This window comes from Chelonia mydas, chromosome 2 (genome assembly GCF_015237465.2).
Source record: "Chelonia mydas isolate rCheMyd1 chromosome 2, rCheMyd1.pri.v2, whole genome shotgun sequence".
Taxonomy (NCBI): Eukaryota; Metazoa; Chordata; order Testudines; family Cheloniidae; genus Chelonia; species Chelonia mydas.
Window position 1 is genome coordinate 184,793,071 of NC_057850.1, and position 24,033 is coordinate 184,817,103.

The 24,033-nt window shown below is 41.9% G+C and overlaps 1 protein-coding gene and 1 pseudogene across 5 annotated transcripts in view; both read left to right on the forward strand.

Annotated features, from left to right (window-relative positions):
• The window catches only part of CPNE4 (copine 4), a 325,458-nt gene that overhangs the window by 123,442 nt on the left and 177,983 nt on the right, over positions 1 to 24,033 (forward strand). The gene's annotated exons all lie outside the window — the stretch shown is intronic.
• LOC102940317 lies at positions 10,300 to 10,785 on the forward strand (annotated as a pseudogene).

Sequence of the window (24,033 nt, forward strand, 5' to 3'; positions counted from 1 at the left end):
AAGCATTTCTATCTAAGCAGGAAGGAGCTCTCCTGAGATACGTAGACACAAATGTTCACGGTGAGCCTTCTGGCCCCAGTGAGGATGTGAGTGGTGAGGAGATGCCTGATCTTCCAGTTAGTCAGAGTGCAGGTGACCTGGCAGCTACTGCAGTATCCATAGCTCCATCTCAAATGGATATAACCATGCACATTCCTGAAGAAAAGTGTAGATCAGAGAAGAGTGTGGTGGAGGTGCAAGGAACAGCTGCTGCTGAGTTTAGTTCCTTAAATCTAGATGATCCAGGACTATGGACCCAGTTGAACAGTAGCCTGAGGGACTTCCTTGTACTGCGTGGGCCACAGCAAGTGAAAAACTTCATGTTTCCCAAAGACAATGAAAATAGAAGTTTCCATCCAACACATTACCTGGCGTGAAATCCCCCAATGGTGATAAAGTGGAGAGGCCATGGCTTATGTACTCAAAAACCCAGAATGCTGCATACTGTTTTTATTGCAAACTCTTCCAGTCTAATGATCCAGCCACATTGGGTTCTACAGGAACAAAGGACTGGAAAAATCTGGCTAGAAATCTGGCATGCCATGAGAAGGCAGCAAATCACCAGAGAGCATTCCACAGGTGGAAAGAGCTTGAGACGAGACTAAGGTTAAAGGTCACCATAGATGGTCAGCATCAAGAGAAGATTGCATCAGAGTCTCTTTACTGGCAAAATGTTCTGAAAAGGCTCATTGCCATTGAGAGAATGCTTGCTGCCCAAAACCGAGCACTGTGTGGCACTTCAGATCAGCTGTATGTGCCAAACAATGGAAACTTCCTTAACATTGTGGAGCTGATGGCTGAGTTTGATGCTGTACTCCAGGAGTATCTAAGAAGAATCACCACCCAAGAAATGTACACACCCCACTACCTTGGAAAAACAATTAAAAATGAGATCATACAGTTACTGGCAACAAAAGTCAAACAGAAGATTGTGGCAGATCTGAAGTCAGCAAGATATTACTCTGTTATTCTGGACTGCACACCTGACATCAGCCATTTGGAACAAATGACTTTAATGGTGCATTTTGTAACAACAACAGAACCTAGTGAAAATGTCCCTGCAATGGTGACTGTCAAAGAGCATTTTCTGGAATTTATTGACATTGATGATACTGCAGGAGCTGGTATGACAAATGTGCTTCTTAAAAAGCTGGAAGATATGGGAATTGTGATAGCTGACATGAGAGGTCAGGGCTACGATAATGGTGCCAACATGAGAGAAAAGAACAGAGTAGTACAGACACGGATCTGAGAGTTAAACCCTCGAGCTTTTTTTGTCCCATGCAGTTCTCATTCATTGAACTTGGTGGTCAGTGATGCAGCATCAGCTTCTAGTGAGGCTGCTGAATTTTTTAATGTAATTCAAAGCAGCTATGTATTTTTTTCTGCATCAACTCATTGATGGGCAATTTTTGAAGCAACATATGGGAACATCTTCTCTGACACTGAAACCACTGAGTGCCACATGATGGGAAAGTCGAGTGGAGGCGATAAAGCCTATCAAACACCAAATTGGGAAGATAGATGATGCCATAGTTGCCATTATGGAGGATAATGCTATGACAGGAACTGTTCGTGGGAGAACAGTGGCAGAGGGAAATGGAATCACCAGAAACATACATAACTTAAAATTTCTATGTGGCTTAGTGTTGTGGCATGACATACTGTTTGAAATAACTGTTGTAAGCAAGAGACTCCAAGGTGTTGACCTTGATATATCTGGAGCAATGGAACAACTGGACAAAGCAAAGTCATACCTACAGTCTTACCGGTCAGATGAGGGATTTCAAAATGTTCTGAAGAGTGCACAGAAGTTGGCCGAGGAACTGAAGCAATTTTCCCACCCATTCAAGAATACAAGAGTCACTGAAGAAGAAGACATTTTGATTGCAAGGCATGGGATAATCCCATAAGATACCCCAAACAACAATTCAAAGTTGAATTCTTTAACCAGGTGCTAGATTGTGCAATACAGTCAGTTGAAGAACATTTCATGCAGCTCAAGGAACACAGCAGTATATTTGGGATGTTGTATGATATTCCAAACCCCTCACTATACCTGAAGAAGACCTACACCAGCAATGCAGGGCAGTAGAGACATGTTGACACATGATGACATGCGCAATATTGATGCGAGTGATTTAGGTGATGAACTGAAAGTCCTTTAAAGATACATTTCAGCAGGATCAACTCCAAAGACTGTTCTGGAATATATGTGCACAAATACGATGACCACCCTCTTTCCAAATGCTTTTGTTGCTCTGTGCATACGTCTAACGCTTCCTATGCTGACAAAGGAGGTGCTGTCGTCATGATGAATAGGTCGGAATATGAACAAGAGGCTGCTCGGCAGCTCTCCAACACCACTTTCTACAAGCCATTACCCTCTGATCCCACTGAGGGTTACCAAAAGAAACTATAGCATTTGCTCAAGAAACTCCCTGAAAAAGCACAAGAACAAATCCGCACAGACACACTCCCGGAACCCCGACCTGGGGTATTCTATCTGCTACCCAAGATCCATAAACCTGGAAATCCTGGATGCCCCATCATCTCAGGCATTGACACCCTGACAGCAGGATTGTCTGGCTATGTAGACTCCCTCCTCAGGCCCTACTCTACCAGCACTCCCAGCTATCTTCAAGACACCACTGACTTCCTGAGGAAACTACAGTCCATCGGTGATCTTTCTGAAAATACCATCCTGGCCACTATGGATGTAGAAGCCCTCTACACCAACATTCCACACAAAGATGGACTACAAGCCGTCAGGAACAGTATCCCCGATAATGTCACGGCAAACCTGGTGGCTGAACTTTGTGACTTTGTCCTCACCCATAACTATTTCACATTTGGGGACAATGTATACCTTCAAATCAGCGGCACTGCTATGGGTACCCGCATGGCCCCACAGTATGCCAACATTTTTATGGTGACTTAGAACAACGCTTCCTCAGCTCTCGTCCCCTAATGCCCCTACTCTACTTGCGCTACATTGACGACATCTTCATCATCTGGACCCACGGAAAAGAAGCCCTTGAGGAATTCCACCATGATTTCAACAATTTCCATCCCACCATCAACCTCAGCCTGGACCAGTCCACACAAGAGATCCACTTCCTGGACACTACGGCGCTAATAAGCGATGGTCACATAAACACCACCCTATACTAGAAACCTACTGACCGCTATTCCTATTTACATGCCTCCAGCTTTCACCCAGACCACACCACATGATCCATCGTCTACAGCCAAGCTCTACGATACAACCGCATTTGCTCCAACCCCTCAGACAGAGACAAACACCTACAAGATCTCTATCAAGCATTCTTACAACTACAATACCCACCTGCTGAAGTGAAGAAACAAATTGACAGAGCCAGAAGAGTACCCAGAAGTCACCTACTACAGGACAGGCCCAACAAAGATAATAACAGAACGCCACTAGCCATCACCTTCAGCCCCCAGCTAAAACCTCTCCAACGCATCATCAAGGATCTACAACCTATCCTGAAGGATGACCCATCGCTCTCACAAATCTTGGGAGACAGGCCAGTCCTTGCCTACAGACAGCCCCCCAACCTGAAAGCAAATACTCACCAGTAACCACACAACAGAACCACTAACCCAGGAACCTATCCTTGCAACAAAGCCCGTTGCCAACTGTGTCCACATATCTATTCAGGGGACACCATCATAGGGCCTAATCACATAGCCACACTATCAGAGGCTCGTTCACCTGCACATCTACCAATGTGATATATGCCATCAATGCCCCTCTGTGCCAGCAATGCCCCTCTGCCATGTACATTGGTCAGACTGGACAGTCTCTACGTAAAAGAATAAATGGACACAAATCAGATGTCAAGAATTATAACATTCATAAACCAGTCGGAGAACACTTCAGTCTCTCTGGTCACTCGATTACAGACCTAAAGGTTGCAATATTAAAACAAAAAGACTTCAAAAACAGACTCCAACGAGAGACTGCTGAATTGGAATTAATTTGCAAACTGGATACAATTAACTTAGGCTTGAATAGAGACTGGGAATGGATGTGTCATTACAAAAAGTAAAACTATTTCCCCAGGTTTATTCCCCTCCCCCCCCCACCCCACCCCCCCACTGCTCCTCGGATGTTCCTGTTAACTGCTGGAAATGGCCCACCTTGATTATCACTACAAAAGGTTTTCTTCCCCGCCCCCTTCCCCCCCCCCCCCCCCCCCCGCTCTCCTGCTGGTAATAGCTCATCTTAAGTGATCACTCTCCTTACAGTGTGTATAACAACACCCATTTTTTCATGTTCTGTGTGTATATAAGTCTCCTCACTGTATTTTCCACTGAATGCATCCAATGAAGTGAGCTGTAGCTCACGAAAGCTTATGCTCAAATAAATTGGTTAGTCTCTAAGGTGCCATTAGTACTCCTTTTCTTTTTACTTCCTGTAACAGTTGCCAGTGGAGAATGCAGCTTCTCCAAGCTGAAGTTAATAAAAATGCATCTGCGCTCCACAATGACACAGAAGAGGCTGGTCTGCCTTGCAACCATCTCAATAGAGCATGAGCTGGCCTAGACTGTGGACCTTCAGCAGGAAGCAGTTCAAATTTTTGCAACCAAGAAGGCACAGAAAGCACCACTTTGATTATTCAAACAGATAAAAATGTCCGTGTTTACTATGCAGACAAGAAAACTTTCAAATGCCTGAACAGCAAATGTAAGTTAAGTGTTACTTAACATTTTTGAACAAGGCATTTTAAGTTGTTAGTTCTCCTTTATTGGGGTAAGTAGCAGAGCAGTACCATGAGAGGAGTAGAACAGGAAGAAGGCAGAACTGAGACCTTTCAAAGTTTTGGCCCAAGCGAGGGGACATGGGGGCGTCATTTGAGCTCCCCACCTCAGGTGCCAAAATGTTGTGGGTCGGGCCTGTTGCTGTGGCATTGTTTTGTTATATTTTCTTAAAGATTATGACTGCCATACCCACTCATTACTAATGAAACAGGTTTGGGCATATTATACCATAATACACATACAAATCTCTATCTGAAAGAGAGGGAGAATCTATTTATTAAAGAGGAAGTGGTTGTCATAGACGTGGTAGTGTCTCATACTATTAGTCAAAGACACTGCTCATAAATCACAGCTGTTCCAACCCACGGGCCATGAGAAAACACATGTAACAGAGTGACATTATGAACTTATGTTCATCCCATCGTGCACTTGTGCATCTGTTATGTAGTTGGGAATTTCTTACTAGGAATTAGGAGGAGACATAGGTGAGCATTGATATCTAACTGATCACAAGTGTGGAATTATTAACTAGGGAGACATTAGTTGAGCATTAGCATCACCATAATTGAACCCATGTACAGTAACTTGATGTAGGCTCATACTGCTATGCCTACCACTCATGTACTGGCCACAGAGTGGTGCTAGAATCTGGACTTGTTTCCTCTTCTTGGTTTAAGGGTTTTTCTTTTCGTTTGTAGGCAATTTTGGTTTTATTGATCTTTTACCCAGATGATAGAATCACTAATGATAAGTGAGAGAGATCTTGGATAATAAATTGTCATGAAATCTCTTTATGTCATGAACTATTGTTCACTTGTTTAGTGTTTTGTATTTTAGGGTCTCAGTATTTGAATAGTCAAGGTGACTGACATTGAAAAATCAACAACGTTGTCTAACAGAAACAATAACTTTCTGCTCTAAAGATAGCTGATAAATGTGGTATTTTAGCAGGGTTGGCAAATGCTGACTTTTTAATGGTAACCTCTATAAGTGTATTCTATTCTATATAAACTATCATAAAATATTTATTATAAAAGCAAAGAAATGCTGATTTTGGCACAAATAGCATAAATGAACAAGCATCTCACACATTTTCTAAGGACTTATATGGCAGTATGGGCAACTTTAAGTAGAAGGCTACAAAATCCACTAAAACTCTTTGGCTGGCCATACATTTTTCGTTTAAAGGCTCCAGGATGCAGCGGAAGAGGTTGCAGGTAAGGAAGATGCCCTGGGGCATTTCACCTGTCTGCTGCTACTGTGAGAACATGCACCAGAGTAGCAAATCCTGCACTGACACCATCATGCCACACTGCATCACACTGCCTGCCCATGTTTGACTCCACAATCTCCAGGAAGGTGGATGAGCCTGCACGCCCCAACTCTGCTCCTGCCCTAGTTTGGTAATTCCTGGGTGCTGTCCAGCTATGGTGTCCTGTTTTTAAAGGGACAGTCCCGTTTTTGGGGACTTTTTCTTCTATAGGCGTCTATTACCCCCCACCTCCTGTCCCGTTTTTTCACAGTTGCTATCTGGTCACCCTATGTCCAGCAGGGCCATCAAGGGTAAGCCCACTGCAACCGGGGAGCTGTTGCCTCCTGCTTTTACTCCAGCAGGTGTCAGCGAGCAGGCTTCTCTCCTCTTCCAGGTGATGAGAAGAGCCACCTCTCGCCCCCTTTCACCATCTTCTGCTCCATGCTGACAGAGCCTCTTGCCCCTTCCCTCATGCCAGGCACTTGCAGAGCTGCTACTTCTCCTCCATCGCCTCTTCCCCAATTCTTGGTGCTAGCAGAGCCACCTCCTCTCAAGCTCAGATTTGGAACAAAATAATCCTTCCCTGTTTATGATCGTTTTTTTCTCTTTGGAAGGAAGTTACTTATCGTCCTTTCCATGGTTTAGTATTTTTGTCTTTCCCCCCCTTTGTAAGATTTGGAACACCAAAGTCTCATTTTCAAAAGTGATTTAGGCACTGAGGAGTCAAAAATCTCATTGACAGTCAATGGGATTTAGGCTGCCAAGTGCCTAAAGCAGTTAGACCCTGCAACCCTGGGTGTAGCTAATACCGTTAAAAATCTGGGCTGAGAAGTTTATCTCTGTCTGTTTACTCTCTGAAAGACACTGGAGAATTCTTTGCCATCGAGCCTATGCAGGGGCCAATCCTCAGCTGGTATAAACTGACATAGCGCTATGGAGGTCAATAATATCAGTGTCCCATAGCATCAGCAAAGTTACAGAACAGTATGAGCAGTTATTTCATTAGCCCATAAAGTAGCTAAGTTCTAACCCAATTTTCTTGAACTGCTTCTCATCAGAAAAAGGAATTCTGATAAACATTTTAAATATTTGCTGACAGGACTTTGTTTATGAAGTCTCACTTTTAAATTGAATGCAAATAAGTGGCTAATTGCAGCAACTCCTGTTATTCTTAGATCAACTTGAAAGGCAAGTTGACAGAAACCTCAGCTGGCCCCACGTTTCCTCATCACATCCAGTATCCTGCTGGGGAACCTCAGTCACTTGTCTTCATAGGAATGGGCCAATTAATGTCTGATCTCTTTCCTTTCTCAGAGAAAATGGCTGATGCAGGCAGGGGAAAATTTAACATTTAAACCTTCTCAGACACGAAGTTATAAAAAAGAACAGAAATACAATATTAACTTGCCTCAAAATAAAAAAAAATTACTGTTTGGGGGCGTGATGGACTTTTTTTGATCACTAATATATTCAGCTTGTTATGGAGTCATGGTGCTATTTTCATTACACGACACTCTTGTAGAAAGCAGAATCTCTAGTTCAGTGCTCCCTGGTGGCTGAGCATTTGGTTCATTCGGACACTCACCTGTTGTCCATGTCAGAGGAAGCTTTTCTACCTGAACATGTTTTACCTTTTAATTAGACCGTAATGTGGCAATCCCTGGGTGCGCCCACAACTGTTGACTTCACAAGGAGTTACAAAGGCACATGGATTGCTGGATCAGGCCTCAGCTCTGAGTAAAAGATAAGCGCTGTCTCTCATCCTGTGCTTGTGTCAGGCTGTGATAAAGATCTCCCCCCTTCCCCTCCATTCAGGAAAGCACTCAGGCATGTACTTAAATTGCATTAAGTGCTTTCCTGAATTAGGATCCAGTTGAGTTCTCCAGTCTAAAGAGAGAGAATTTTGGTATGGTATTAAATGTACTAGAATTTAGATTCTTCGTAGAAAGCACTTTTCCTTCAAGGGAAATTGCTCAGCAGGCAGTGAATACAGTTCACATCTTGAGGCATAAAATGTCTCTGATTTATAAGGTGGTGTAAAAGCTACTACAGTGTTTTGGACAATGACAGTGGAATATTGTGAGGTTTTTTGTTGTTTAATAAGGGCCTCTTGTCTGAACAGATCACCCAGAGTCGATTGCCTCAGAAATGCTTTCTCGCCCTGCAGCTGAGCATGTGTCTTTCTGTTTTTCTTTCCTTGCAGACCATTTCTCTGTATCTATCCCCAGCTCTGTTGCGTCTTTCTCATCTGCCAGACACTCCAATCAGTTCCTTGGTCCTCTACTCACTTTAAGGCCATTACTCCTGTGCTCACGCCTTTTCTTCCTATTTCAAGCAGTCTCTTCTCCTCCAGGCCCCTGTCTTTTGTCTGGACTTTTTCTCCACAGCTGCAATCACCACTCTTCATTAATTTGCACCTTACTGCCTGATACTGCCTCTCAAAATTACAACCTACTAGTAGGGTTCCTGTTGCTTACTCCTTACTGATGCTCTGTCTCCTCCTTCTATTTTCACATAACTCAGCCCACTGGCTACTGGAGAGGGTGAGCGATGTTACTCGAATAACCCCAGCCTTCTTGCATCCAGCCATATAATGCACTGCAGTAACGGGATCTCATATCTGAAAAGGTTTGATTACATCTTTAAGGCTTGAACTAATCCAGAGTTCTGCTGACACATCATTTCTACTTTACTTGTTTCTTCTATTATGACAGCTTCTTGGCTTCCAATTATAAGTCTTTTTAAGATAGCAACATTATAATAATTGTCTTGAGAAGTGAAGTTATTTTTGCATTTGTTTATAGCGCCATGGTGATTCCATTGCTCAGCCTGATTTGTGACTGTTTTCAGTGCAATATAGAGGGCTAAATTCTGATCCCATTTACACTGATATTAAATGTGGAGTAAATCCATTGACTTCAGTGCCCTAACTCCGGATTTGCATCTGACCTTTACTATTTCTAAAAAATTAATTGCCTGCAGCTTAGTCTTAATGAAAACTTACAGGGAGGATTCTACCATTTCAGAGTTGGTTTAGTTTTCAACTAAAAGGGTTATTTTGGAATTCTTTGCAGAGTTAACTAATGTTTCTTAGTTCCCAAGATCAGCACTACAAACAATATGCAAAAATATTTGTACACAACAATTACTTGAGGAAGTTATATCCTGAAAGAGTATGACATTTTGGCTGTGTTAATTCCCCTAAATGTCATGTATTTGTTTTTTGCAGTGTTGTAGCCGTGTTGGTCCCAGGATATTAGAGAGACAAGGTGGGTGAGGTAATATCTTTTATTGAACCAGCTTCTGTTGGTGAGAGAGACAAGCTTTCTAGCTTACGCAGAGCTCTTCTTCAGGTCTGGGAAAGGTACTCAGTGTCACAGCTAAATATAAGGTAGAACAGATTGTTTAGCATAAGTAGTTATTTGTTTCATCCTTATGCTGAAGGTTTCCTTAATGTAATTATTTTCTTCAGTAGGTTTAATGTAACATAGACCAGCTATATTCTTCATGGTATAAAAACCTACTCAGATAAACCCTCAGAATTTTGTAATGAGAAGTACAGGAGAAAATATGCCTTCTTGGGGGTGGAGTGCAAGGGGGTGGGGGTGGGGTTAGAGTAGCCTAGAATCTTTGTGGAGCTTATGTTTTATCCTCCTGTTGGTCTAGAAACATCTGCATGGGGCGTGAGGCCCCTGTGGGCCTCTCTATGATGCACCCTTAGCCTCCCATGCTGCCACAGGTTTTGCCACCTACCTCTTTGAGGGGGCTAGTAGGTGTGGAGCTTGGAGCAACATTAAGTTTCAAGTGGATTCCGCTAGGTCTTTAGAAGATCCTGCCATGAAGAGCGGCTTCACTTTCCCCAGTATGCCTTAACTCCATTGTAATCGTGTGAGAGGGCTTCTTCTATTGACTCTAGGGAGAGAGGGAGAATGTAGCAGCGGATTCGGTACCTTGCCCTTTTTTTTGCTGGTTTTTGCTTGACTCTGCCCATATAAAGAGCGGGAAGCACAGAGCCCCCACTTACTACATATTAAGAGAACCAAAATAGTCTTGCAGCCTCGGTATTGTCAAAGAGTAGGCCACAGCTTTCTTGTGAAGAGAGAGACACAATAGGGTTTTATTCTTTGATCATTGCATGGATTAACAATAGTGGGAGCAGCCCATATAAATCCTACTGCGTTATCAAGATAAGAGGCTCCCTTTGAGTTTGTTCATCTGTTTAGCTTCCACCATCTTGGCCGCGTCTATTCGGAAAGAGACGCGGCCAAGATGGCGGAAGTCGAACAGAAGAAGAAACAGACCTCTAGGAAATTCACCTACAGAGGTGTTGATCTGGATCAGCTCCTCGATATGTCCTACTAGCAGCTGATGCAGCTGTACAGTGCTCGCCAGCGCAGGTGTCTGAACCGCGGCCTGCGTCATAAGCAGCATTCCCTACTGAAGCGCCTTCGCAAGGCCAAGAAGGAGGCCCCTCCCATGGAAAAGCCAGAGGTAGTCAAAACTCACCTGCACGACATGATCATCCTCCCCAAGATGGTGAGCAGCATGGTTGGCGTATACAACGACAAAACCTTCAACCAGGTGGAAATCAAGCCCAAGATGATTGGCCACTACCTGGGTGAGTTTTCCATCACTTACAAGCCAGTGAAACACAGCAGACCTGGTATCTGTGCCACCCCTCATCTAGGTTCATTCCTCTGAAGTAAAATGATGCCTCGGGGAAATGTTTCCCTTTGAGTTTGTTTAGCTAAGAATCCGATGCAAATAATGAACTTTCATATTCCATGAAAAATAAGGTTGTCCGCTCTGAACATCCCTGAACCAAAGTCAATTCGAAATCTGTATCAACGTTCTACAGCTTGCGCCTGTCCTTAATGGAATGCAGTGAAAGTAACATTTCCACATACTGTTTTGAGTCTGGATAAGTACCAGATGGTACAGGGGAAAAAATCATTAAGCAAACTATTAAAGTGCAGAATTTCAGAATGTTCTCTGGTGGTCCAATCGCATCTAAAAGCCATTGATAGGCATGTGGTTGAAACCATGAGGAATACTTTGAAAATATGCTTCTCAGAGTGCTTTGCTTATCCCATTGAGACAACTATACATATCAGTAACCTTTTGTCTTACATTTTCAGTTCTGTACCTTCAAAAAAAAATAACCCCAATCTCATAGAAGTCTTAGTTCACCTGCCATCAAGTCATTCTTTTGTGTCAAAAAAATTATAACCTCCCTCATTAATGAGCTTATTCCTTATCACTTGAAAAAGTTAACTTCTATTGTCTTTGTCTAAAAATAGTGCAAGCCTGCTTTGAAATTTTGGAAAATGTATAAATGTAATAATTTAAAAATAGGCTTTGAAAATTCATTTTCTCTTTTGGCAATGTTGGTTGCCATGGAGTTCAAGTAATAGGTTGTGATGTTTAACACTGAATTAATTACTACTTCTCACTCACAGAGAACATCTAATTATACATATTCATGAAGAACAGTGTTTGGCGTTCCTCAGGGAGAAAATATCCCTTTTTTTAATACAGTCTATACGTACATTTGGGACTGGAATGGGTCTGATGCATGCATATCTTTCTATAGCACTTTTTTAGGTGTTAAATTGTTTCCATAGTGTGTTTAACAAAGTGTGTAGTTTTAAAATTAATCTATCTTAGCTGAACTGGTTTGTGTTATGGTCACTTACATTTAACAGAACTGAAATTGTCCATCCTTTAAAAATATTCCTATATATGTATATATGTGTAAACCTTCTGCCAGGTGGAGCCAGCAGCAACAGGGCCGGGTTCAGTGTCTAGGGGTTCCTTTTCAACAATACAACACAAAACCATCTTGAGCCCCCACCCAGTGACCTGGGACAATTACACACCACCCCCTGGGCACCTCTAAGAGGCAATACTTCCCCTCTTGCAAGCACAGGGTCTGAGTGTAGCAAAAACTTTTAATAAAAGGAGGGAAGTAACTCAGCATTAAATTGGGAAAACACCACAACTAGGGTTCATAAACATAAACCATGAGCAAAAGACCCACCCCCAAGAATGTTGGGCAGTGTCCTTTTCCCCTCAGGGTCTTAAGTCCAGCAACCCAAAAGTCCCTTTAACATCCTGTCCCTTCTCTGCACCCCACTCACAGTTGCTGTCCTTGGCCAGTGCAGCCAAAAGGTTCATCCGCAGAGTTCACCTCCCACCTTGGGTGGAAGGGGGGGTAAGGAGGCACCTTACATGCTCCGCTGCTTGGGCACTCGCTCGTTGCCCCGCCAGCCGATTACCATGCCTCTGCGGGGCTCTGCTCTGGCCCTCTCTGCCAGCCCACCACTTGCCAAGATGTCTTCAGGGCTCACCACTGAACACAGCTCTCAGTGATTTCAGCTGTTAGTGGGGGATCCTCACTGCTGGTGCACACTGGGTAGTCTCTTGCAATAGAGACACTGTCCCAAAGTAGTTCTAATACCTAGACCTAGGTATCAGAGCTCTCAGGTCCAGATTTTCAGCTTGATTTATGCCAGTTGGGTATTTGACTCGCAATTCTACAAGTAAGTTATTGTATATTTGCTAGTTCTGCAAAGCTTTACAGTCCTGAAACCTTTAATTTAATGAGTAGTTTATAATCAGACCTGGCACTGAAAGCTATTCATCTAATAAGTAAGTCTCCAATTTAGGAAAGCATATCTACACTGCAACTGCACTAACCCAGAGCTTGGACCCACAGGCCCAGAACCCTGCAGGGCTGGAGGGTCTGAGTATGAGTGAAGCCAGGACCCAGGGTCCGAGCCCTATTTCTTTGCAGTGTGGCCACAGCCCCGCTTGACTCAAGGCCTTGGAGTCATCCACAAGTATCCCACAATTCCATGGGACAACTTCCTTGATCTTCTCTATCCCAACAATCTGCAACCCTCTCTATTGAAAATGGAAGCCTCCCTCCACCCCACCCGACCTGGCAAACAGCAGCAGCTCAGGTCAGCATTAACCCATAAAATATAATGTAGACGCTCAAGCCCGGGGTTCCCTAATATGAGTCAGCTGACTTGAGTCCAGGGCCGGCTCTAGGCTGAAATGCTGCCCCACGCACGTGCTTGTTCTGCTGGTGCCTGGAGCCGGTCCTGCTTGAGTCCCACTAACCCTGGGCTTACATTGCAGTATAGACATACCTTAAAGAGTTGCATGATCAGGCTCTTCATCTTACTCTGTGAAACTATCCCAGAAGATACAGCCAAAATAGTCCTGATTAGTCATGGCTTTCATTTTAGTTTTGTTTTGAAACACGATCCTAAATTAAAGTGAAGATTTTTAACAAATGTCCTGATGATTGCAGTACTTTTGCACATAACTATCTTACGCAAATAGGATCTGATCTTCTGCCATTGAAGTTTATAGCAAAGTGCCTATTGACCTCAGTGGTACAAGAGCAAGTTGATGATGAGTCTGTTTCCCCCTCAATATAAATACGGTTGTCTCCCATTGGCATTAATGGGACTTACACATGTATGTCAAGGGGAGAATGTGGTCCCTTACCCTTTTTATCTCAGCTGATAAGACATTTTTACAGGTTTCAGAGTAACAGCCGTGTTAGTCTGTATTCGCAAAAAGAAAAGGAGGACTTGTGGCACCTTAGAGACTAACCAATTTATTTGAGCATGAGCTTTCGTGAGCTACAGCTCACTTCATCGGATGCATACTGTGGAAACTGCAGAAGACATTATATACACACAGAGACCATGAAACAATACCTCCTCCCACCCCACTCTCCTGCTGGTAATAGCTTATCTAAAGTGATCATCAAGTTGGGCCATTTCCAGCACTGGAAATAATAAGCTATTACCAGCAGGAGAGTGGGGTGGGAGGAGACACACATGGTCTCTGTGTGTATATAATGTCTTCTGCAGTTTCCACAGTATGCATCCGATGAAGTGAGCTGTAGCTCACGAAAGCTCATGCTCAAATAAATTGGTTAGTCTCTAAGGTGCCACAAGTACTCCTTTTCTTTTTAAGACATTTTTAGTTTTTTATTGAAAAGAAAATGGTTATTTTAGAAACTATTCTTTCTTTGATTGCCATGTACTGTCTGTATAACATTCTACTGGTAATGTTAATATCAAATTCATCCAGGGATTTGGTGGAGATAAGCTGGAAACAGTTCTAGACAAAACTGAAGTAAATTATTTGAATCCGTTTGATAAACATTGCCCATGGAGAGATTTTGTGAAAACCAAAGGGATTGAGTATTACTGTAATTAACTAGGAATGATGAGATTTGAAATCTCTGGTGAATTTTCTGCCATCAACAGTGTGTTCCACTTCCTAATAATGATAAGCTGTACTATCTTTTTTTATATTAAAAGTCATAATAGTGAATAAACAAAGGCAGGGATTTCATGAGTGTCTGAACTTTTTCTATCTGTCCGCCCTCAGTCTTTCAAATTCTGTCCGTTGATGCGTATCTCTTCAAGTTAATGAGATCTACATTACCCATGCCTGTACATCCAAGGACAGAATTTGGACAATCTTTTCTTCTTTCTTTATCTTCCTGCACCCCCAGGTGCATAGGGGCGGCCACCAGTTTCTACCATTTATTTCAGTCTTGTGCTGGTCTGTTGAGGCTTCTGAGTGTCATGTCAATGGATTTGACTTCTTTCTCTATTGTTCTGCATAATGTTTCTCTAGGTTTGCCCTCTTTTTCTTTTTCCAGGTAGTGTCCCTATTATCACTTGCTATGGAAGTCATGTTGGTAACATCCTTAAAGCATGTCCCAAATATGTCCATCATCATCATCTTACCATGTTTGATGCATTAGGTTGGTTTGCTCTCCTTAAAATTTCTGATGTTGAAATAAATTATTTTAGATGAATTCAGAAAATCTTTTGCAAGCATTTACTTCAGAATGAGTTCATCTTCTTAACAAATTCTGTTATAGATTTCCATGACGCTGCTCCATAAAAGACAGACATGATGCTAGTGTAAAATGTTCACGTTTTAGTATCCGTGCCAGTCATGCTACTTTTCCAAATCTTTTCAAGTTTATGAAAGTTGTTTGCTTGCCTTTAGTTGTCTCTGCAAACCATTGGCTGATGTTGTCACCATCTCTGATGGCACATTTGGCATTAGCATATAGATCCTTGATGATTCTAATTATTTTTCTTCATATTTCTTGGTATGCCATAATTTTCAAAAGACTGTTTCTGCGTACACTGTCAAAAGCCTTCTGGAAATCAATAAAATGTATCACACTGGGCTCTTGCCACTCCACGCTTTGTTCTATAATATCTCTGAGAACAACAGTATAGTTTTCATGTAATCTCAGTGGTCTAAAACCTCCTTGTTCCTCTCTAAATTGGAAATCTGTTTTTTTTTCTTGATACATTCTGGGATAATGTTGCGCATGATGCTTCCAGGCATTGAGAGTAATGTGATTTCTTTCCAGTTACTGCAGTTGGTAAGGTCACCCTTCTTTAGCAATTGTACTTTAAGGTCTCTTTTCCCCTGGATTGGGAATTTAGACAATAGCACATCTGGATTATGCTAATTTTCTGTGATTTTATATTTGAATATAAAATTAGTGTGTTTAGAATATAGGGAGAGATCATCCTTTAACTTTGCCACTTTTAAAATTAATAGGTCAGCTAATTAGGTTCTCAGAAGCTAAGGTGATGGAGACTATACAGATTTTAGATAGACCGATAGTTTTTGGTCAGAAAGAGAATTAAAGTTGCCAGTGGGATTTGGAAGTCTAAACTTCTCACTTACCAATCATGTTAAAGGTCGGTGGTGGTGCTAAGCATGAGGAAACTAAACAATTGTTTAGGGCCCCAAGCATCTCAAGGGCCCCCTGATTTAGTATTATTCTCCCCCCCCGCCCCCCGCCCCAAAATACTGTTAATCTTATTTAATGTGGACATTTTAACAAGTGTATTAGTATGTGGTGTTAGTAACTTGAATATGTCTGGCTGGAGCTAGCTCTTCTGTGTTTTTTTACAAGCATTGAGCCTGAAGGTTGGGGAAAATTATAGCAATAAAGAGGAATGTGGCGGGGGAAGGGAGTGGAAAACCTGGCTGTGTCTGTGGATTTGCACTTTCATGGTTCTCTCACCTGGCCTAGCAACTGGCATTTGATAAAGAGGGTGTTTCAAAAATATAGTGCCTGGCCCACAGAGGTTTGAAGTAGCATTTGCCAGCTATCATCAGCCAGCTCGTTTTGCTAATTCCCCATAAGAGAGAAGCGAAAGAAAGAGATTCTCCAATCTTCCTCCACAGACTATCGCCAATTTTCTCCTTGTTTCCAACAGATTCTTTGCTTTCCTACCCAACATTGGAAGAGGATGTTAGCTGGAATTCAGCTGAGGTCGGAGGGCCAGATTCTGATTTGCATTACATCAGTGTAAATCTGGAGTTAAAGGAGTTCCTCCAGATTTACACTAGTGTAACTGAAATCAGAATCTCGCCTGGTGAATGTGACATCTGTTGGAAGTTCATTAATTCTCATTATCTTTACCTCCTGGTCCTGTACCAGTTTGGACAATGGAGGAGGTGATACAGAGAGTGAAGCTTTGCTCTTGTGCTGTCACGGCTGTAGCACTATCACCAATTTTCTTTGGCTGTCACAAGCCGCACTAACACGCTGTTGCCTTTCAGGCCCTGTTGGTTTGCTGTGGCAGTGGACATAGCAGTAACATGCACAAAAGCCTCTGTTTGTGCTCTGATTCATGGTAACGCTCTGCTAGGAGTTAGAACAGTAGCAGCATGACCATTAAATTTCTCCCTTGTGGGTTTTATCTGTTTTTATTATAACACCTGTCAAAATGTCTGATAGCTTTCTCCTAGTCTTGGAGGCTGTGCAAGTGCGCTAAGGAGAGGAAACTTCAGGAAGTTATTGTACGTTATATACAAGTGTGGCAAGAGGCAATGGTAAGGTTTTGTTGGTAGCTGTTGATGCAGTGCAGTAATTGTGCGGTAGTGCTCGGACAATAATGGCAGCTATTGTGCTCTATCCAGAGCTCTAGGAAGGATCACTGATGCCTTCAACAGTCTGAAGAGGTGAAGCCACTAAGGCTCCATCCATACTACAGCTCTTCTAGGAGTTTATAACTAGTTCGTGTCACGATTGCTTCCAGACATGATTGTTATCCACACAACCCAAGGTTCAAATAATCAGTAGCTAACTGTATTTTGACCCTGCCAGAGACTCAGGCTTCCGGTTTGCCTCCCTGTAGCCAGTTTGAAACATTGTTTTTTGTGGTATGGACAGGTGCTTGTGTAACTGGTTTGGCCAGTCCCCTTCCTCCCAGCTTTCTCAGTGGTAGCCGGACACCCGAGAGTACACTGCACCATATGCTGCTGGTGCAGCTCTGGGTTCATAATCCAAAATATATAATATAAAAATCAATATAATATTGTTACCCTTTTTGACCTGAGCAATTAGCCAAACCAGGTTGTTTCCACTAGGTGGAGAAATTGTTGATGTAGTCAGGTATTTCTTTGATGCAATCCTGTTTATTTACAAAGAATGTATAGTTTTTTCAACTTTATGCTCTTTATATTTAACATTTGAAGCACAGGATAGTACAATCACCCAAGACAATAAAACATCCTAAACACAATGTCCCTCACTAGCTCACCCTTCCCGTGGGAATCCTTGAGGGACCATCTATGTCCCGTCAGGCAGGCAGGCAAGGTCCTCCAACCCCTTGCTAGCCTGCTGCTGCAGCAGCTTCCCTCATCTTAATCTGGTGCAAAATGTCACTCTTCTCCCACTTTCCCCCTGTGAGTCCCGTTGTCAACTTCTGCTGGGGTCACCTGCTTCTTTTGTTCTACCTCTTGGTAATCGTCCGCTGCTCTCAAGTTTCCCTTCCTCCTTCAGACAAGAGGAGGAAGTTTCTTCACCCAGCTAGAGTAAACCTATTTTCAAAAGGTGTTCTACTTTGAATAGATGATCCTTCAGTGCTGCTCAGCATATCTCATTTTATTTTTTAGGTAGCTTTATAGTTTTTCATTTAACTCCTTGATTTGATTAGCCTTAATGCTGTTTTCTGTTAGTATGGTGATGATTTAGAATGTATCAACATGTTGATATGATTTTGACTCATCATTCTTTTTCAGCTAACTCTGGCCCGCTTTTGTACAAGTTCACTTCAGTCACTTGGCTGAAGATTAACTGTAAAACCACTGTGTTCCGATTTAATATTTCATAGTGATGTCGGATTTCAAATTAAACCCCACTTGTCTGTATTCAAGAAAATGAAATCCAGCCAACTTGAAAGTTGTCATTAGTTTCTGACATGCTTTCAGGAAGCAAATATATGGAAGAAATTAAAATGTGTAAACACATTAGCAGCTTTAGTGAGGATAGTTGTAGTTAATATTTAAACCGGTAAGTATCTGTGTAGCACTTTCTGCCCAAAACATGCTTTTTATTGTATATCAATGCAATTAAAATCACATCAGAATTTGCTCATTTCTTATCAGTTTTGTTCATGTAAATGCAAAAATAAATCCTGTTTTAGCTGATTAATATTTTTAAAGGGCTTTGAGATCCTTGGGTGAAAGATGGTGTAGGAGTGCTAGGTATTATAATGGAGTTGATTTCTTCATCCCTCTCCCCCCATAGGTGTGCTTTTAAATTGGGATCTTAGCTTATTAACATAGTCATTAATATAAAATTATACTACGGATAATGAGAGAACTCTTTCCCAAGGGGGAGACATGGCTTTCATGTGTCTTCAATGTGAGTCTGAGCTGACCAATAAAGGAAGATCTTTGGGTGGTTCCTAGTATAGTCTAACTCATGAGATGATAGCACAGTGTTCAGTATAATCCAGTCAAGACAGAAGTCTGTGTTCCAGAATGGCCCATAACTCTACCTTACAGCCAGAGCTGGGGGGAGAAAGGTAAATCCATTTTGCAGAGGATTTCCATATTTTGAAATTTGGCTTCATTCTGAATGACACACCCTCCCCATGGCAAATTCGGTGTCAAAGGGAATGGAGCCCTGGCTCTGGCATAGTCTGCTTGGTGGTCCGCCCCAGGACCAGTGACCTGGAGCCCAGGCTGCTGAGGAGCTCGAGCTCTCAGGCTCTTGGCTCCCCATCAGCCCACCAGAGCTGCTGAGCAGACGAGCAGACAAGCAGTCAACCTGGCAAGAAACTTTGTTGTAATCAAACAGCTTCTACAGAACGTTTCCATGAAGATGAATCAGCAAATTTTGACCAAAAAAACATTCTCTCCAGCTCTACTTACATCCAGATCCTGTCTTGGGTTCCACGGTGGGGTCCAGAGACGTTCCCTCACTCGTTGCCACCGGCTCATCCATACACAGGGACCTTCCATTCTTCTCTGGGTTGCTTCCTTCCTTTTGGTCTGTTGTGTTTTCTCTGGCCTCACAAGGACACTGGTGTCGGCCTTCCTTTTCTTTAAGTCCCTAGCCACTTCAAGCTTCTCCCTGTGCTCCTTAGCTCCACTTATCTTCTGGGTGATCTCTAACCCTGCTCCGACTTATCTGTCAACTCCCCAAGACATCTACATGTCCTCCTCAAGCACAAAGAGATGCCCCAGAGAAGCTGGTTGCCTTGCACTAGTTATCCATCATCAAATATGATGGTATCCAGTAGGAAGTGTAGTCCAGTAGATAGGGCACAGGACTGGGGAGTCAGGAGACCTGAATTCTAATTCTGGATCTGCCACTAGCCTGCTCTGTGGCCTTGAGCAAGTCTCTTCTTCTGTCTGTGCATGTGTTTCCACTTCCAGTTTTTCTCTGTTTTGAGTGTAAGCTCTTCTAAGCAGGGGCTGTCTCTCACTGTGTGTTGGTACAATACACACTGGGCACCGTGGGCACCGATCCGGATAGGGCTGCTATTCTAATACAAACAATAGGAATGTAGGAATTTCATCTCGTGGACATCAAAATGCATTGCCTTTACAATAATGTCTTTTTACATTGTATTTTTACAATAAAGAAATTAAAACTGGTCATCTCCTCAAAAGCCTAAGTCTGGCCTCAATAGTAGATATTATGTTAGAGCTAAGCACTGGAGTTTGATTTGACTGGCAGTTAGAGATACATTCTGATGCTGCTGTATCTCAGGGTTGCTGCTGTTCTCCAATATGCGTCATGAGACATGAGCGTCATTCAAGAAGCTATTCGTCATTCAAGAAGCTATACAGTATACTCAGGTGACAGTGAGGAAAAAATACCACTACTTGTGTCTGGTTAGCATATGAAAGTCTCACCCTTCTGTATAGACAATTGTTTCTGATTTTAGATGTAGAATACATTCAGGAGGGGTGGTGGTGATGGTGAGGGGGGGAGAACCAACAGCCACAAATGGTACACTTGAAACTCCACCCATAAATCAAGTTCCACCCTCTTGAGATGCAAAAAAGAGACTCTCTGACTGCTCAGAGGTCCAGAATGTGGGTTCAGTGCTGGACTTCTTGGGATGGGCTTGAACTTCATGGGATTCAGTTATGCTCTTGGGCTCTACTGAGCAACCTGGGCTCAGCTCCCTCTCGCTGGGTCTCAGCTGCCCCATAAGCTCTGCTGCTTGACTCCCCTTGATGGGCCATGAATGCCTCCCAGGCTTCTTTATTCCCCTCTGGTTTGTCGATTTTACAGATCATAATGGTAAAAAAAAAAAATTGATACCCTGCTCAGAGTTCAAGCTCCAGCTACATGTAACACCCAAATGAGATGTTGCACTAGATTTTGCAGATCTTCATAATATATCTGAATCTCTTCTTCTTGGTGTACTTTGATAAGCAGTGAAGGAATTTAACAATACTGATATTTAAATTAGCATTGTTAGATTTCAGTTTTAAAACCCCAGTGAGATTAATGGGGCAGTTCACAGCTCTCAAGGCTCTTGTTTGTAGGAGGTCTTTAGACTCAGGAAGACAGCACACCACTGGTGGTTCATATTTTAAAGGTAATATTTGCAACCCAAAGACTGGAGGTTTAATTTTTAAATATGAATACTTCAGATTATTGAGCACAAAAGCAAGTACCAGCTCGCTGAGCTTCTGTGAACTCGCCCAGCTTGACCCCTGAAGACAGTGGCAGATATCACACAGGGTAATGCATGCAATAGATTTGCCTTTTGTATGAAACATTGTTCTTGCAGTGCTATTTTTCAGCTATTTCGGTGGCCTGTAATTTCTGCAGCTCCACATCTCTTCCCTCTTTTCTCAGGTCTAAGAAATGTAGCAAAGTATGTTATAACCATCTCAGTGATTTTCAGGTCATACAGCAGGTATCCTCTGCAATAACAACCCTAGGAAAAGGCAGAATAAATATTTCATCTTTCATTTATTAAAAAGTAATGTGGTTTGTAACACTGTTCTTGGGAGCACTCACCTGTGCCTGAGTGTATCACACAAAGGTTTTGGGGTTTTTTTTGAGTGTTTCAGACAAAAGCTTGAACATCTGTTCTGCACATCTGGCCACAATCCAAGCACTGGAAATATTTTTTAGATTTTTTTTATTGAAAATCATGGATATCTTCTGATTTATGCATTTTCTGACATGACCCTGTTCTAATCTTGGACTGCCATTGATTTATGTTGTTTACATGAGAATATATTTTAACATGCTCTAAAGTTTTGGGTTTTTCAAAGGAAAGTTGCTGCAAGGTAGAAAATAATTGAATTTTAATCTGAATTACCTCTAATTTTAATATAATCCAGGCGTTGCCTGAACACTAACTAGTTTGCCTGCTCTTGATGATAATAGTAGTTACTGTATATGGTGTGGGCTGCCTCTGAATGACATGGGGTGAAAATATGATCATTTACAACTAAAGTCCAATTCAGCAGACAGTCCATATTCAGCCGAGCACTTTAGTATGTACATAACTGTAGGCATTGGCATAAAACCTATTAACTTCATTTGAACGTAAGCAGCTGCTTAAAGTTAAACATGTGCATATGCTTTGCTGAATAGGGATCAACTTAAGTACAGGCTTAAATTCGTTGCTGAATTAAGGCCTAGAAGAGGATGATTTACATGTACACGTGTAATGTAAATCATAAAGAGGTCTATTGAGAAAATGATATTTTAGACTCAGGTCTTCATGGGAAGGCTGACTTCTGGTCTGAGACACTGGACTTTGTGGAGAGGAGGGATTTCTTGTAGTGAAAACAGGACTAGAAATGTGGAGACCCATTTTTTTGTTCAAAGATTTGCTATACTCTATTGAAAACAAAAACAGTACCACATCATTTATCTGGATTACAGGAGTACTTTGAGGCTCCAGCAATTGGGCTAGACACTGTATGGATATTAGAACTGGTCAAGCTTTTTTGACCAGAAGGTTTTACCAAAAAAAAAAAAAAAGGGGGGGGTATCAACAAAATCAATATTTTTCATGGGAAAAGGTCAATTTCAACAAAATATTTTGATGCAAATATTCTAAATTAAAGGTTTTGTTTTGAATCAGTATTTTGACTCAAGATGTTTCAAATTGACCAAAATATGTTATATGTAAAATATGTTCCTTTCAACATTTCCAAATCTAAGTTTTTGGAACATTTTGTTCCATAGCAATTTTTGATATTTTGTCTTTTCATCCCAAAATAAATGTCAAAATATTGGAATTTCCTCTAGGATGGAAATTCTGTTTTCTGAACAGCTCTAACAGATATCTAGCCCCAATTTGAGACATCTCTAAAGGGGCCTGATTTTTTAAAAAAGAATTGGGTACCAACCTTCTGAAAATCAGGCCCTCTTCAAGTGCTTCTGGTCGGGCATCCAAAAATTGAGGTACCCAAAATCAATAGTAATTTTTGAAAATTTTGGTTCTAAGCAAAGATATCAGTTCCTGCCATGTGGAGTTTACAATCTGCAGAGAAAGATATAATATGATCCAGTGGTTGGAAGTTGAAGCTAGACAAATTCACACTGGAAGTAAGGTGTACATTTTTAACAGTGAGATTAATTATCCATTGGAACAATTTACCACGGGTCATAGTGGACTCTTCATCACTGGCAATTTCTAAATCAAGATTGGATGTTTTCTAAAAGATCTGCTCTAGGAATTATTTTGGGGACGTTCTATGGCCCATGCTATTCAGGAGGTCAGATTAGATGATCATAGTGGTCCCTTCGGGTCTTAGAATCAATTAATTTTGTTCTGAGACAACAGAGGGAAAAAACCAGTGAACGGGTGAGGAAGAATGGTGAGGTAAAACAATACTTGTTTCTTTTATTACACTTTCCACTTCTTGTGAGTCATGACTGAGTTATGACCTGAGCTATTTGACCCCAATTCCCACTTTACTTTGGAGAAACTAGTGCCAGTGTTGGCACTAAGCTGGAATAGTCCTAACATTTCCCATGTGAGAGGTCTGGGATTCATCTAACACCTGAATGGGAATGCAAAGGAAAGGCTCTTTTCCCTTGCAAACTCATACAGGGACAGACACAATCTGTTCCGTTATCAGTTGGTGTCATTTTGTTCTCTGAAGTTTTAGAGAAATAGTCCAAATTTAAAATTAGTTAGTAAATATTGAGTAGGCTCGAGGTTACTCACTGAGAATGTTGTGAAAGATAGGTATAGGTTAAGGTATACAGTTGTAACCTTGTTTATTATTTTAAGATTAAAAAACATACTGTTGACGTTGTGTATATGCTGTCCTGAAACCCATTGACAATGAATGGATCCAATTAGTTGGGATGGGACAGATAAAATTACAATATAGTGAATATATGGCTGATCAGATTGCTCTATTTATAGGGCGCGTTTTAGGAAATTCCTATATACTTTAGTGTTTTACTTATAATGAAAACAATGATAGATAATCACTAGGTCAAGATTTCAGTCATTATCTTCAAGGCCCTCCATGGAATCGGCCCAGCTACCAAGCCACCCCATTCTGTGCATCCAGGACCTCCACTGATTACTTACAGCATGTTTCACAGGAACAGTGGAATTCTTAACCCTGTCAGACATATGACCACGTTT